The sequence below is a fragment of the Rattus norvegicus genome, chromosome 7 (genome assembly GCF_036323735.1).
Source record: "Rattus norvegicus strain BN/NHsdMcwi chromosome 7, GRCr8, whole genome shotgun sequence".
NCBI classification, from domain to species: domain Eukaryota; kingdom Metazoa; phylum Chordata; class Mammalia; order Rodentia; family Muridae; genus Rattus; species Rattus norvegicus.
This window is the reverse complement of record NC_086025.1, coordinates 51,393,645-51,408,098: the sequence shown is the minus strand read 5'-3', so window position 1 is coordinate 51,408,098 and position 14,454 is coordinate 51,393,645.

Genomic DNA, 14,454 nt, shown 5'->3' with positions numbered 1-14,454 from the left:
CTCTGTCTCTCTCTCTCTCTCTCTCTCTCTCTCTCTCTCTCTCTCTCTCTCTCTTCCCTGTCTCTTTCCCTTTTAGTAATATGGTGACAAGCTTTTTAGTGAGATGATGAATGTAACGCTGTGGTTCTGAACATGAATTTCTGTTGTGGGGGGAACCTAATTAACCAAGGTAAACTACTTCTATTCAAACACTTCAGAAAGATAGCACCAGTCACAAGTGTTAAATATCTGTTATGCTTTACTTTGCTTACTCATGCATTTATTCAACGCTCGCTATGGCAGTTTATCTAAAATTAGGTCCAAAGTAATTTAGGCAGCCATGCCCTGTGTGAGAGATTCTGTAGAAAGCCTTAAATCATAGTGACAGCCATTAGAACTTGCTTAAAGGAAATGCATTTCTGAATAACTACAGAGAAAACAATGGAAAGGGGAGCTGGGCATATATCCACAAGGTCTCACAAGGAATTACTCAATACTTAAGATATGTAGGTTTGGAACAATAGAATAAGATTTATTATTTCTCACACATTTGTACACCAATTTAAAGGAGAGTAATAGCATGTTTTATTGAGAAATTCATTCTGTGTCAGGAAAAAATTAGAAGTTGTGTCTTATTATAATACTGTTTTTTTCAGATGTATCCAAACTGAGTAAAACAAGTATTGTGCTCTTTTATTGCTGACGAGGAAATAATAGGGCAGAGATATTAACTAATATGTCTAACATAATTACAAGGAAATTGGTGATGGACAGGAGTTCTAAATAGCAGCATTCTGATCTTAACGACCAGGTTTTATGTTCTGTATTTGTTTCTTCTCTATCACTGATTTCTGTATAACACAAACACATTTTATTTCTCCCCAAAGTCCCAAGAAACTCAAATTTAGAATTTTATTTTTTAATATAAATTTCTTCCTTTGACAAAAAAACGATGGAAAAGTATAATTATCAATATATTACTCAATTTGTGTTCCTTCACATCTGTGAATACTGCTAAAAAGAACCATGCACTTAGTTGCTTTATATTCACTTAATCTCTGAGTACTTTTTGTTCTACGGAAATCAACCTTTGGACAGATGTACAGAGTGCTGGCTAATTTTATGTCAACTTGACATGAGCTAGAGTCACAGTGGGGGAGGTAATCCAGTTGAGAAAAAATGCCTTCATAAGATCAGGCTGTCGGCAAGTGTGTAAGGCATTTTCTTAATCAGTGATTGAGGAGTACGGGCTCAGACCAATGTGGGGAGTTCTAGCCCTGGGTTGGTAGTTCTGGGAAAGCAGGCTGATCAAGAGATGTGAAGCAAGCCAGTAAGCAGTATCCTGTCATTACCTCTGCATTAACTCCTGCCTCCAGGATCCTGGCCTTTGTGAGTTCCTGCCCTCACTAATTTTAATGATTAAATACCATATATAACTCTGGGAGAAATAAGACCTTTTCTCAACAAGTTGATTTTGGTCATAGTGTTTCATCACAGCAATCTGGTGTATTCCATGGCTACTTTTGTAGTTGTTTCCCTGACTTTCGTAAATTTTCTGCTCATATATTGATGCAAATCCTTCACATAGTGGTGTTTATATTTTATTTCTCATGAGTATTTAAATATTTTATTCAACAAATTGATTTTGTTCATGATACTGTATTATTTACTTTTATTACAATTATTTCAAAGATGCTAATCAAGTAAAGAATAAAATTCTGTCGCTTCAGTTGAAAAATAATTAATGTGAAATGAGAACAATAAGTTTTCAAAGGCTGTGTTCCATTCTGGGTTAATTGTTTCATCTCCCCTAATAGTATTGCATAAAGCAATAAAGTGATCATTACATAAACAAGCAACAGAATAAATAAATGTTCTCTCATGTAACAGTTGTTTCAATTATTCCCCAGAGAAGGGACTTAGGGTAGGAATTCTACACCAAAATCTTGTTTAAAATTAAAATTATCATTGCTTACTATACTATTTCCTACACAATCTTTCAAAATCAGAGGTTAATATGTCTTAACATCATATTTCAAAGCGGCAAGGTAAGAATTTGAAATTTAATGGAAGAATAAACCTACAAAAATATTAATCACGGGCAATAATTTGTATATTTAATTATACCACAATATATGTGAAAATATCAATTAGGTCTTCTAGTTTTACTGACAAGTAGGATTTTCAGTGAACCTAATATGTTGAAAGCCCTCCTTGAAGTAATAAGAGAGTTGAAAATAATACCTTGAAGTACTTGGCTTAGAAGATAGATTGAATGTCCTAAGCCATTTAATATTCCTAAACAATGTGAGGAGTAGAGGGAGTGTCCTCAAAAGCCATATCCATTGATAAATGAAGTTATTTCAAAGTCCATAGGGAATGTATAATCAAATTGTACATAAGGAGTCAGAAATATGTACAAAAGAGGATAAAATGGGAACCATCATATCAGAATGCAAATTGTGCCTGGAGAGAAATAGTTTGAAAATAGCATGTTCAGATGATGAGGTAACTTAGAAATCAGCACACTAAATCAGGTTGAAATTTCCTGAGTGCAAAGTTTGATCTGAGCATATCTTACATTGTTGTAATAAGATCACAGTCACCTTCTATACCTAGAAAAAAAATCCCTAAGTTTCAAACTTTTAAGAGTATTTTCAAAGCATTAGTTTTGAAAAATTTGAAAAATTGCTACAAAATCTTCATTCTGCTTTTTTCCTAGGAATATCAAGGAGATTTACTCAGCTGATGAATGCAAAATTGTTTAGTGTCTATTCAGATGAAATTGTAGTGTCTAACACCATTAATCACAATGTTTGACACAAAGTTTTGTGACTTAGGTTTGTCAATTCCCTGTAAGTTTGGTTAAGAGTTTGCACTCTAGGAAGTGACAGTGAGAATCAGTGTAAAGTCAATGAGCCTGGGCAGTTGTGTAAAAACACTGAATTTCAGTTGAAGAAAAACTGAATTTCATATTATTTCAGATTATTCATATTGCAAAATTACATATGACCTTTATTGGGAAATGGCCTTTACCTTATGTATATATAAGATATGATAATGTAAATAAATATAATAATAATATTTATTATGTTTGATATGTTCTTCAAGCAGAAGATTTTGATTGGATTTTCCATTGAAAATACTAATTATTAGAGAATTTTAATCTATATCCTGAGTTACATTAAACAGCAAAAGCAAGTTCCAGTTCAGATGAATTTTGTGACGGTTGAATGGTATGTGTCTATTTGCATTCTTTTACATGCAGGTATCCAGTTGGACAAGCACCATTTGAAGATGCCTTTTTCTAGTATATTAATTTAGATTACTTATTAAAACAATTTAGGTTTATACAGATACTTACATTTGGTTGTTCCATTTGATTCCATTGATCAACATGCCTACGTTGCAGCCAATACCATACTGTTTTTACTACTATAGCTCTGAAAATTTTCAGGTCATGAGTGGTAGTAACTCCAGCCCTTCATTTCTTACTCAAGGTTACTTTTCAGATAACCTGGATTTTTGAGTTTACATTTGAAGCTGTCACTTGTTCTTTGAAGAATTGTGAAGATTTGCATTGGAATTTTGAAAGGGGTTACATAGAATCTCTACTTTGATTGTTTTGGTAGGATACCCATTTTTAATATATTAGCCTTATCATTCCAAGAGCATGGGAGATCATCCCAGCTTCTGATACTTTCTTCAATCTCTTTCTTCAGTGTTTTAATGTTTTTATCACAGAAGTCTTTTACTTTCTTGGTTAAAGTTATCTCTGGGTATTTTATTTCTTTGAGGCTATTTCAAAATGTTTTGTTTCCCTGTTACCTTAATAGATTGTTCATCATCTATAGGAGTTTCCTGGCGGAATTTTTAGGTACATAATATGTATACACTCATATAGTAAAGATAGTTTGGTTTTTTTCTCTTCCTAGTTTTATTTCCTTGATCTCATTCAGCTGTCTTGTCACTACTGCTAAAGTTTCCAGTATACTATACTGACTATACTGAATAAGTATTGAGAGAGGTTACAAAATTGTATGGTTCTTAATTTTAGTGGAAAACTTTGAGTTTGTTAGCAAGGTGCTTTTGGTAAATAAATAAAATAATTAATTAATAAAGAATAATCATTGTAATTGGAATAACTTAAGCCACAGTAAGACAAATATGATATGTATTCCCTTATATGTGGATGTTGTCTGTTAAGTCTCTACAACCTTTTAACCACAAGCCTTTTAACCACAATGCTAATTGTAAAATAAGGGACTAGGGACAAATATAGTTTCTTGCTAGGAACGAGAAACAGAAAAGATAGGTAAAGATAGATGCATTGTGGTGGCAGTAATGGGAAGATCAAAAGGGAGGGCACAAAGAAGCCAGAGAGAGTGGATAACTGGGATATAAAACCAAAAACAACATTCTTGTGAGTGATCCGGTGTAACTCTTAACACAGTAGAAACCACCTAAAATATATGACTATAGGAAGGAGATTTAAATGAAATTGTCAAATAATGGGGGAGATGGATTCCCAAATGGAAATCTCTCATTACCTAATTAAGGTCCAGTGCCAGGAATAGGTTAGCTCTACTCACATTTTTGACCAAAGGTTTCCAGTTAGAACCTCAGACAACCTAGTAAATTGCCAAGGGTATTGGTTGGTCTCTATAAATTGATAGAAGGGTCCCATTTCTTAGACCAAAACCTATTCAACTCATAAAACAGAGAAGTCAAGCTAGTGTCTACTTAGAGACTTTACCCATATCAACTCCTAGTGTATATGATACTGGAAGGTATTCTGCATGCTACCACAAGAAAAAGATAAACTCTAATCACAGAACAAACCCTTGTTTTTACAATGATGACTTGCCTACAAGATTTGCTAGTTCAATATTGGCACAAATGTTATTAAAGTGAACTATGAATATCTGATTTGACTTAAGCTCTGGTAGCGAAGAACCTGCAACTAGATAAGCCATGGACCTAGGAGGAAACCAAATTCCTGTTATGTTAAAGGAACATAGCAGTAAATCCCTCCTAAAAACATCCAGCTATGCTTACTTAGCAGTATCTCACCGAGCCATCATCAGAAAGCTTTTACCTACAGGAGATGAGATTAATAGACACCTCATTTGGACAGTGTGCAGGGAGTGAGAGAGCTTGACACATTCAGTCCTAAATGGGATGGCTCTGTCACCTCAGGGCTCACTGAGCCCTGCGGGAGAGAAGGGGGAAAGGTTATAATAGCCAGTTGGCATAAAGGACACCAAGTAAAGAGGGCCCCGTGAATATAGGAGAACCAGTGCAGTGTGAGCTGCTACAAACAGTGAGTGGGGGTAATTAACAGGGTGTGCCAGGATCTACATGACTTGGGATCCCAGCACTGAGGGGAGAAGTGGATTCAAGTCCCATGCCTCAACTAGAAACTATCTCCAGTTGAGTCTCATTGATAACGCAAACCACTTTTAAGGGTAGGGCCCATGTTCTGCCTAGATGACAAACACAAAGAAGACTTAATGGCATTTTTGGAAGTTCTTTGTCTCAGTGTTTCCCTCCCTCCCCCCTCCCTCCCTTCCTCCCTCCCTCCCTCCTCTGTCTCTCTGTCTGTCTCTGTCTCTGTCTCTCTCTCTCTCTTTCTCTTAAATGTACAGATTCTTTGGTTGTATACTATGGCTTCCTGTTTTGTTCTTGTTATTTTTTTTTGTTTTCTTTTGTTCTTGTTTTGATACCCATGTATGCCCATGTGTGTCTCAGTCGATGTGATGTGTTTCTTGTCCTTTTTCTCCTTTTGTTTGCTTACTCCTGTCCTGGTTTGTCTTGTTTGTTTTATGCTATTTTATTTTATTACTAGTCTCTGGATGCCTATTCGTCTTCTATAGAGGCAGAAAGTATATGTATTTGTTTGGAAGAGGTCATGGGGAGGATATTGAAGGAGGTGGCGGAAGTATTGAAAATTCATTTTCAATACAAGAAAAATATAAAGGAAGGAAAAAAAGACGTGGAGGGATCACATGAAATTCTATGTAACTAGAAACAGACCATCCACACTGATTATTTATATCAACTTAAAGGATACTGTCCTCCGGCCCTTCATAATTAATATGCCTAATCATTTCGGTGCCATCTTTCTAGCATACAAGATGGATGTAGCCTAACTTTTCTAAAATTATTATTTCTAACATTGTTAATGATTTGTCATTCATCAATTTATTGACTGGCAAAATATTTGTTTTCCAGTTTCTGAACAATGGCAGAATGATTTGAGGTGATTAATGCTGTTTTGTGTCTGTACTCAGTTTGGATTTGTATCTAACTGCCACAGTTCTGGAAAGGACTTTCGTAAGTATGTCTTTACAGGAATGTGATGGTTTCTTATTTTTTAGATACCGCTACTTCGTATCTAAAGAAAAGATAAAAATAGAGATGCTTTTCTAAAGTGACTTTCTTTCTTTCTTCGCCTGCTGTGTTTGGAAGTAGACATCAATTTCTAATGTACTTAGCGATTGCCTTGTCTTTAATGCAGAGTTATCTTTAACCAGAAATTAGCCTTCTCAAAAGAAATCAGAGGAAACATATGAGATCACTACTTTTCTGTACTTCTAGAGCCAGAATATTATTTTCTTCAGGCTGAATATTCTTTCAGTGGGGTTTTATTCAGTTTATTGATACTATTTATGCATTCCGAATGCGTTTCCAAAAGACTGGCCTATAAACCTTCCAAGTATCATTGTACCATTACTTTCTCAGGAGATTTCAGACAAATTCCTCAAGGAATCCTGAAACTCTGTAGAAATTAAAACCTTCAGAGACACTCTCTCATCACCTTTCATCAAAGATAAATATTCTACAATTTCTTTGTTAGCAGAGTCTAGATTTAAAATATCACACTTCAAATACAGGCACAAAGTATATTTCATTGTTATTACTTGTAATTAAATTTTTGAAAGAAAATTATCAGAGGCTGAAGAGATGCTTCAGTGTTTGAGAGCATGTCTTGCTCTTTCAGAGTACCAGGGCTCAGTTCTTAGAACTCATGTTAAAGACAACAAGCATCTATAACTCCAGTTATAGGGAATCCAACTTGATTTATGGGCATATGTTGGTACTAGGCACTCTTGTGATATAAAGCCATACATCTAAGCAAAACAATTATATTGAAAGTTTTTAAATGATATTTCTATCCAACCTAATTGAATTTTAATATGATTATTTGTATAAGATTATATGCACAGTGACAACTACACACATACAGAGTTGACATATTCTCTTTGTAAATTCCTCTTTATGGGATATGTTTGTACTGTAGACATTATTTCAACCCAAATTATTCTTCTGACTTCACTGTTGCTTGAATTTATAATAATTTGGGGGATAGGAGTTTCTTATGAAGACAATCTATTCACAAAAGGTCATGGCATTGGCCCACGGTTCATAGAATAAAGTCAGAGTCAATAATCATTATTTTCAAAATGCCTGGGTGAAAGTGAGTTAGTGAGTGTGTGTGAGTGTGTGCGTGTGTGTGTGTGTGTGTGTGTGTGTGTGTGTGTGTTAATGGATGTGTGAATAGATTCAACACATGTATCTGGATCTGCATGTGTATGTATGTTAATACCTGAGAAACTCCTAATAAGAGTATATGCTATCAAATCTTTACAGATTTTGTATTCTCAGGAATCATTTTATAGGAACTGCCACTAAAGAATCCTTAAACATCATGTATCTTTATTGCCCAAACACATAGTCACAAAACAGTATATCATTGATCCCAATAATCAACAATCTCATTTAATATTAAAAATTAATTGTCTGTAATATTTAAATAACATTAATAGGGATAATAAGATTTATTTTTATTTAACATTTACAGCATTTGGAAAAAATATTTTAAGTTTTATTAGCAAGAAAGCTTTATCTGTGCTGAGCACCTGTCAATGTTCAAAGTGTTTCGCATTCAGTACTTTCTATCAAGTTTACCTTAAAGATGCCTCATGAAATTAAAATTACATAATTCCACCAATGCTTATTTTATAGCTAACTTTGGTCTCAGCACTGTAATTGTCCTTGTGAGCTTATTGTTTTGTTAGCCCTATAGTTCATCTTTATTCTTCAAAAGAAATATTCAGGTGAAAACAAAATGAAATATTTCCTTACAAATTTTTGACCAAATCCACTCTTAAATTCAGAATATTTAGGTATAGTATTGTAAAGAACACGTCTAATATTATAGATCATATATTTTGAAAATTCAAAAAAATTATATTATAATTCATAGTTCGAAACTAGTTCATCGGAGATGAAATTTATCTTCTAAATTATTTGTATTCAGTTACACTATGCAGAGGAAATAAACATTAATTTTCAGTCTCTAAACACATAATTTCCCTTAGATATTTATATCTTATTGGTTAAAAAGCATATTATGCTTTTTGAATAAGTATTAAGTATATATAGTTACGGGTTAAAATTAAGTTTGTAATTAACCTTTGAGATTAGCTGTAATTAATATGCAAAACAGATTTGTGATTCTAAATCTAATGAAAATATCTTTGCTTATACCCCTTTCATCATGATCATGGCGATAATTACACTATAATTACTAGTTAGCTAAACATTTATGTACTTGTGATTACACTGGAATTTTAGCTAAAGTTGTTTACAGTGAATATGGAAGGGTATTTCTAGGTGATTAGATATTTACTCTATGGTGTATATTTAAATAGTTGCATAAAATTACTATATACATATTTATATTATAAAATATACTTAGGGTAAGCTACGTAATAAATATAAAGCATATTATATCTTAGGATAACATAGAAAATAAAATTTTAAAAATACTCCATATAATTGGGTTTTCAAGATAGTTTTGATTTTGATTATTTTATTTTACTCAAAATTTTGATAACTTGATTAACTCTTTGCACCCCAAGCCAAGCCTAATTTCTTAGGCAGGGTGTGGCAGGAGAGATGGCTTAGTGGTTAAGAGCACTTTTTGCTGTTTCAGAAGACCTGGCTTCAGTTCCTTGAACCTACGTTGGGCGGCTCATGACTCCAGTTTGAGAGGATATGATAACCTTTTTTTTATTTGGATTTTCTGGGCATGTGCAAATACACCCCTGTCACCCATATATATATATATACATATACATATATATACATATATATATATATACTATATATACTATATATATACACACAAGTATATACATATACATACACACACACACATATATATATGTATATATATATATATATATATATATATATATATATATATATATATGGCAATATCAGTGCAATGCTGGCAGATCAGGAGGAATTCCATAAACATGAGACTAAAATCATTTATATACCATGTAAAAATGTATTCTGAATGGGTTGTCATTATGCTTATTTCCAGGATCTTTAAAACATCTGACTACTATGCCTGAGTTCTGGATATAAACCTTTGCAAAATTCGGCTCCCTCCATTTTGTTCTCAGCTCATTGTGTATTTTGTAGCATAAATGTCTCAGTTTTAGCTTTATAACATTACGAGGTGCTTCCTAGGGGAGCAGCACTGCCCCCTGTCCACACTACCTGCTGCATTTGTACTGGTTGTGCTGGTTGTTCTGTTACAGCAACAGCACTAGGATTGTGTCGTAATCAGGCAGTCTTCACAGCTTGTCCTGCTGTAGAATCCCTTGCCCTTCTCCATGTCTCTTCTGCTTCATGTTTCTGTAGCGCTTAGCTCCTTCCGTAGCAGGATCCCCTCTAGTTCTTCACTTACAATTAGGCTACTTTCAAGTCCTTAGGCTAGAGTCATCTTTTCACCTCTTGCTGTGCCTGGGTCAGTTCTACATTCTCTGTAGTTTAAACTTCCCTCAATCCCATTATACTCAACTGATAGGTTCTCTTGGTATGTGTCATACTCTGTTTCTGCCTCTGCCTTTCATACGGAGAAAACATGAAACATAATATGTGTGTAATGAATACGCATTTGATCGATGGACAATAAATACAAACTATCTGTAAAAAAAAAAAAAGAAGGAAAATAGCTCTCACAGTCCTTTTTAACAAATGCTACGCTTCATACCTTCGAGAGTCACAATATAAATTAGCATACTAAAGGCTCTGTGTATTTTGTGGTGAAGAAACCTATTTTGTTTTGTTTGGCCTCAGAGTTTCCCGAAGCTTCTATAATATGAAGCACTCTTGTTTGTTTGATAAACAGTGGTACCAAGTGTCTCCTCAGCTGTTGTTCTTTGGCACACATTAGCCTTTTAAATAAAATCTCATTGATATTTTAATAGTGAAAAATATTATTTAAGTCAGCATCCTAATAGGTATTGGAAAGGAAGGTTTAAAGTATTAAGAGGGTCAAATGTATTATCCAAGCGAATTGAGTTGAGTTTGAAAAGGGAAAGCATTTGGCCATTAGCTTTCTTGCCTGTGGTTGACAATTGATGGAAGAGTACATGGGGTAATATGTTTTTCTTTTGCTTTCTAAATTTGTATGAAGCCCATAGCAATTCTGCAGCAAATTTAATGATGTTGTGGGAAAAATGTCTAATATAAAATATTTTATTATAAAAGTACCAAACATTAAGGCTGTACTATATCTGCTCCTCTGTTTGACAACACCGCGAAATGCATTACATTTGTAAGGAGAATGTGGAGAGAAATGAAAGTGTCAGCCTGACCTGCATGAGTATAATTCCCCTGTGCTTGGCTCCGCAGGATGTTTTTATTGTATTTCCTGTTTGACAAAACATAGTTTTTCATGTTTCAAGTTTGGGAAACATTTAGCTTGTTCTAGTATAATGGATTACGTTACATGGTCTCTTGCCATTCCAGAAATGATATCTTGAAACATATTTGCTCTAGTTCTTTCATGAATGTTTCCAGTTTTAACACAAAAATAGGACTGGCTTGAAAGGATGTGAAAGTCTTTATCCTGACAACAGTTCTAGATGTTCTTATTAATAAAGCTATTGGGAAATAAATTCCATTTTAAAATGTTTGTCATTTCAAAAGTAAGTTAGAAGTAGAGACACAAAAAAATGTTTCCTTGGATATTGGAGTTTTTGAAAATATTAGTAGTACTAATTTTCACGCCAAAAAGATAAAAGTTAAATTATATCCACTTAATCAAGCCCATTAGACTATGTAAACTATTAATCACTTTAAAAAGGATATTTATAGGTGGTAGAGTGATGTCACTGGTTAAATGTATTTGTTGTTCTTGAAAAGGACCCAGGTTTTAGTTTCAGTATCCACATGTTAGCTCATAACTACCATACTACCATAAATCTACTTCTGTGAGACATAATAGTCCTTATGTCTCCTTTACACACTCATACATTCATACACACACACACACACATACACGCACACACTCATGCACGCATGTATGCTCCAGTATCCACACACACATGTACATTTACAAATATTCAAATTAACTATATTTACAAATATAATTAAAATGCAAAGAATTGATAGTTTCCCACCCCCACAAATTGATTGTTTTAATAAGGTAAAATATATAACAATAAAGTAGAAGAATATAAATATAGATATAGATATAAATATAAATACAAATATAAATATAATATGTGTTATATGGCTTTTGCTTCAAATTGAAATTATTTCCTGGATGGACCAGAGGAAATCATAAAAACAGTAATGTCACTAGATTTATAAAATCTAAGAGACCTATCTTCTAAGATTAGCAACTGGGTAAGAAGAGACATTTGGATGGCGCCTCTTTAAAGCCGACATTATCAGTATCAGAGCCATGTCAAGCGCATCAGTGTCTTAGTCTTATGAAAACAACGAGGCTTTTACCTGGGTCAGGATTAGAGGAATTGTAAGCCTCTACCTAGTCCCAGTACGGATCCTGAGCTCTGGTTGATTTTTACTAAAACCAGTGTGTACTGAAAGTATCAAGGACTGGTCCCCCTCCCGGATGTGGACCTTGAATTCCTAGACTATTCTGAATGAAGGCAACCTGAAGTGATCCATACCCAGACTGGATCAGATTAGCTAACCTGCTCCCTCATTCATAACTGGGCTTCTGCTTTTGCTGACTACAGTGGCTGCACCTCCACCATAGCACACACCCTCCCCAATCCCAAATTTTCTGTACTCATGTCTGTCTTTTCTTCACTTCCTGTTGCCTCAGTTAGCGTCAGTCTCTAAGCTGGAGGTTGGAGCAGACAATATTTCAAGATTTGAAAAGTTATAATTATTTTCCAATAAAAGTTGAGTGGTGCTACAGATTCTAGATATATTGCCGTATACTAAGCTTCTTTATACTTGAAATCTTTGAGGGTGGTAGTGGCCTTCCTTAAGTCTTAACTTATTTAAACTGTCATCGTTGGGTATCCTATTTCATCTTTCTTGTTCAAAACTTTCCAGTGGAGGTTGTTATGGGTATGTTTGACAGGATCCTAGGATGCTCAGACTTTTGGCAACTTTTTTTCCGTGAGGGTTGTTCCAGATAGAGTAATATTTTATCCATTCAAGAGAGTAAAGCAGGTACTCTCCTGATTCCTGTGTTCACCCTAATGTTAACCACACAGACCAGCATAAGGAAAACTTCCCCGAAATCCCGTCCAAAATATCTATTCTGTTCAGGACACTCACACTGTGTTTATTCTTCTCTATTTCAAATAATTCTGTATCGTATTTAGCATCTCTATTGCTTCTAATGGGTGGCCTTATATAAAATAAGTTGAATGATTAAATCTTATCTTTCTATTTAGATGAACAACAGAGAATATAAAATAATGATGTGAGTTTTTTCACGTTGAGTAATACTAGCAAGAATCACAGAAAAAAAAGAGTAATCAGGTTTGTCGATTCTCTATCCTTGCAGTTACACACAATCTGGACTCCCTGTGGCCTGCACAGAATTCTTCACATTTTCTGGAGAAGCTTTTTATAAACTTTATGTATATAATTCTATTTCATACTAGTTTATTATTGACAACGTTTTCATTAGTAACCAGTTATGGATTGAGCCGCAAATATCTTCCCTGCAGAGTTCCTAGTAAGTTCACAGAAAACCATCTGCTGTACATCATCTTGAAAATCTATCCTAAGTTGAGATGGTATTAGTGAAAATTCTACTTTGGTCTCTTCATTCCATACAAGCAAGATCTCACCATCAAACTCACACAAAGCAACATGTGTATTTCCAAAGGGTCTCCTGAGTTCAAGTCTGTGCCTCAGTTAACTTTTTTTAAAACTCATCTACATGCAGACTTAAGATTAACTCAATTTCCTTCCTTATCTTCTAATTTCAATACTAAACTTTCTTCACTGAGTGCTATACTGTTCTCACAAAATATGCACGGGTGGGACCACAGTCCCCTGCACAGCTTGACAATTAATATACCCAAGATGTTTTAAGAAATATGCTCCAAAATCCTCCATCTAACTTCACTGAATATCTTAGTTAGGAGTTTTATTGCATTGAAGAGACACTAGGACCACAACAATTCTTATAAAGTGAAACATTTAATTGGGGCTGGCTTACAGCTCAAAGGTCTAATCCATTTTTCTCGTAGTTAGAAGCATGGTGGCATGCAAATAAAACGTGCTGGAAAGTAGCTTAGGCTTCTACATATGAATCTGTTGGAAGCAGGAAATGAGTGTCATACTAGATGTACCTTGAGCATTTGAGACCTGAAATCTTGTCCCTTGTAATCCACTTCTTCTAACAAAGCCACACCTACTCCAAAAAGGCCTTACTTCCTAATAGTGCAATTCCCTATGTGCCTACTGGGGACTATTTTTAGTCAAACCACCGCACTGAGTAAGAAAATTTGAAGAGTATTTAAGAATAAACACACACACACACACACACACACACACACACACACACACACACACACGCACGCACACACTAAATCCATATGGGTTTGTGTCATAAACTTGATTTAATAAACTGATAAGAATTGGTTCATTATGCAAGAAATAAAACCTTATAAAGATCTTAAAAATAAATAATAGATTAAAGTGAGGTTGTAATAAAAACAATGAAAGAAATCTTTTAGGTCATAAGGAAATGAGTTGGGATCTGGGATTTGGAAAATATTTTATTATACTATGAGGATTATTTCATCAGTTTTGAAATATAATGACTTTAGTGCAGCTATATTTTACTAAAATTCTAATTTCTATAAAAATATTTTCTCAAAGATACTTCCTTAATAAATATCTATATGCTCCTAAGTTTTCTTTTCTATGCAAATTAACTATTTTAATTTATTATTTGGGGATTTAATAAATATATACAAATACACAAATTCTGATTATAACTTTCCCTTACCTTTGTAAACTCTTCATATATTCTCTCACCATTTTCTGCTCCCAGTTTCGTTGCCTCTTTTGGATATATGTGAGTGTAGGGACATCCACTGGAGAGAGAGTAACCTACCAGGGGCCACATCCTCTAAGAAATGTGGCTCTCTGAACCTGAAAGCCATCACT